We start from the raw sequence: 3,790 nt of genomic DNA on the forward strand, positions 1-3,790 counted from the left end.
TTGCTATTAGCCACAACTCTTGTTGCTTTCTTAAAACATGCCTTTGAGAAGATGCTTAACAATAATAATGGAAACCAAGATTTTGTTTTATTTTGTCTTGCTCTAGCCCAAGCTGACCTGGAATTCACTATGTAGTCAGGATGGCCTTGGACTTATAGCAATCCTCCTACCTCTGCTTCCCAAGTGCTGGGATTAAAGGTGTGCACCATCATGTCTGGCTTTCTCCTATATGTTAGGGATATTTCTATTTGGTAATGTTGACTGAATATTGACAAAACTATTCTGCATTGTGAAGTCTGTATTTCTTCATGTTTCTTTAACTTCTTGGACTTATAAGAATCATGTGTTTAGACACAAGTTTTTAATGTTTAAAATTTACTAAATCGTTTTCAACCTCAACAATTGGATATTTTAAAATTTGCCTGGCTTAAAAATCTTCTGAGAATTTTTTAAGTATAAATTTTATTTTCAAAGTGTTATAATTTTACCACAAAACTCAAATCAGTTTTATGATCTCTGAACTTTTAAAATTGGAACCATCAAAAATCCGTGTCTGAGTAATGAATTGCTATAAAACAGTCACTAAAGTGTTTCTTGGAAACAGACAATGAGCTTTGCCACTGAATTTTAAAATCTAATGTCATTTCTATGTTCTTCTTTCTTCATATTCCACATGATAAGGATATGGCTTGACCCCAAAAACATAGAAAACTCTGAGTTGAATTTAAAAATATACACTTTTGTTACTGCTATCTTTGCCAAAAGCAGCAGTATATTTGTTCACAAAAATGACTTCCAGAGATGGGAGATGGCTTAGTGGATAAAGATGCTTCTTTGCAAAGCCTACTGAACTGGGTTTATTTCTCCAGCACCGGCATAAAGACTACCTCAAAGTAGTTCATATGTCTATGATTTCAGAGAGCCTAAGATAAGGAAAGGCAGATCCAGGAGAATCCAAGCACATGGGACAGACTCATTGGCAGCAACAAGAGACTCTGAAGCAGAGACAACTCCTCTGAGCTCCAAATGTGAGCTGTGGTGCCCGCGCGCATGCACACACACATGCAAACAAATAAATATAAAGAACTATTTTAGAATTGAATTTTAGGGGCTGGAGAAATGGCTCAGCAGTTAAAATGCTTTCTTGTAAAGCCCAAATACCAAGTTCGATTCCTCAGTACCCACATGAAGCCAGATGCACAAGGTGGCACATGTATCTGGAGTTCATTTGCAGTGGGTAGAGGCTCTGATGTGCCTGTTCTCTTCCCCTTCTCTATCTGACTCTCTCTCTCTCTCTCTCTCTCTCTCAAATAAATATAAATAAATAAAATATAATTTATTTTAAAAACTGAATTTCAGGGTTAGGACTATAGCACAGTAGATGAATCCTTGAGTAGTGCATGTAAGGCCTTGAATTCAATTCTCAGCACCACTACAAGTATGACTTTAGCATTTATTTATTAAAAATTTAGAAAGCTGGGCTGGAGAGATGGCTTAGCGGTTAAGCGCTTGCCTGTGAAGCCTAAGGACCCCGGTTCGAGGCTCGGTTCCCCAGGTCCCACGTTAGCCAGATGCACAAGGGGGCGCACGCGTCTGGAGTTCGTTTGCAGAGGCTGGAAGCCCTGGCGCGCCCATTCTCTCTCTCTCCCTCTACCTGTCTTTCTCTCTGTGTCTGTCGCTCTCAAATAAATAAATTAAAAATTAAAAAAAAAAATTTAGAAAGCTGGGCTGCAGAAATGGCTTATCAGTTAAGCGCTTGCCTGTGAAGCCTAAGGACCTCGGTCCAAGGTTCGATTCCCCAGGACCCACATTAGCCAGTCGCACAAGGGGTCGCAGGCATCTGGAATTCCTTTGCAGTGGCTGGAAGCCCTGGCATGCCCATTCTCTCTCTCTCTCTCTTTCTCTCTCTCTCTCTCTCTCTGCCTTTTTCTCTCTCTGTCTGTTGATCTCAAATAAATAAATAAAAATAAAATAAAATAAAATAAAATAATTAGAAAGTTACTTTCAGATAAATCACTTTGGAGGCTAACAAGTGTGACCTAGCTTGTGTATAATGGAGACATTAGAGCTCAGCTTTTGCTTCTGCTCCACTTGTCTGGATGTGAACTAAAGATAACATTCCTAGCCATAAATAATTGTAGCAATCTGAAATACATAGATGGAAAATTCTCCAATGTTTCAGGACTAAACATCTCAAGTTCTTTGCAATGGGGTTGTTCCTAGAAGTGTCCAAGAGCAGTCTACTCAGAAAGGGCTCATCTGAAAACAAGAAGCCAAGATTTGATTGCTAAGTCATGAGCTCCACAGCCACCACCCAAGTATTAAGAGATGGTCAAGATACATGGAATGCTAAATGAAATATCACCATTTTCCTCTTGAGATCAGATGGAAGTTTACCAGTCCTCTTTTTCCAGATGTATAAGCAAGATTTAAAAGAGAGAAATGCATCTGATGCCCCACAGCTAGGTAACTGCAACTTAGAATGCAAAGCAAGTCATTGGGAAATCAGAAAGGAAATGGAGGAACCGTCAGGACATAAGAGAATTAAACATTAAGTGGAAATTTGTCATTTTGATAACCTGATGATATAGCAATATCTCCAGAAAGTGGACATTTTTCCATGCTATAATTCTTCTTAAATTTCATCTTTATATATAGCCATTATTAATATGATAGCAATATGGAAAATTGAAGTTTGAAGCTCTTTCTTCTTTCCCTTACAAAGGGAACAACATTCAGTTTTTCAATCTAAACTAAGATTGAAGAGTGAAGAGATAGAGCCAATAGAAATTTCCTCAAGCCTTATTAGTAATAATAGCATTACATTACCAAGTATACCTGATTTATAAAATTGGCCTAGTTTGCAGGTGGAGTCTCTGAGGTCCAGAGAATGAGATTGTATTACTTAAGTGATATAGCTTCTTAATGGTAGAGGCTAGGTTTTATTCAGTGTGTCGGGATTACAATGTCCGATTTGTTTTCTTTAATACTTTCCATATGCTCTCATTAGGGCACTTGTCTTAACAACAACTCTTTTGCTTATAATGTATTTCATAATTAAATATTGTTATCTACAGTAAAACTTTCACATCTATGAACAGGACCTACTAGAAAAGAAAATGTTTCCAGTTATTTCTGCCTGTGCCCATAGTAAAAGTATGAAAATAAAAAAGATAAAAACTGGCATACGCTGACAATTGGAAGAAATAGTTACGTAGAACAAGCTGTTCTTTCTTCATGCTTCTAGCCTGTACACTTCTATTGCTTTGAACCTAGTAGCTGTCAGCAACTGTCAGTGTTAAGTAAAATGTCTGTTCAGATGGCTGTTAATTAAGATTGACATATTATGAAGCAGTAGGTGATGTGAATATGCATACTTCCATATTTGTAACTATTCTCATTGACTTCTGAAGACAGAAAAGTTACCTTCTAAAGGAATGCATCTAAAATGGTAAAGATTCAAGGGGTATGACCAGCTTCCAAGCTACAGATGTTTGTTGAGAAGTATTTCAAGTTGGGTACAAAGCTATAAAATACAGTGTCTACTTCAGCACTGATAGTTTATAGGTAGGGATCCTGACTCCCTTTTCCCTTCTCATCATATGTATCCCTAGATAAGAAAATTCCCAAGCCCACTGGTAAGAAGCAAGAGGAAAGCCTAAGTTCTAAAAGAATGGAACCAAATTCTGGCTCTCTTACTTTCCTATTATATTTCCTTTGTAAACATTCTTAATTTTGATGAGCCTCTTACCTAGACAGATGGATATTTCTGCGTTAGGTGTGAATTAAC

The sequence above is a fragment of the Jaculus jaculus genome, chromosome 3, assembly GCF_020740685.1.
Source record: "Jaculus jaculus isolate mJacJac1 chromosome 3, mJacJac1.mat.Y.cur, whole genome shotgun sequence".
Lineage (NCBI taxonomy): Eukaryota > Metazoa > Chordata > Mammalia > Rodentia > Dipodidae > Jaculus > Jaculus jaculus.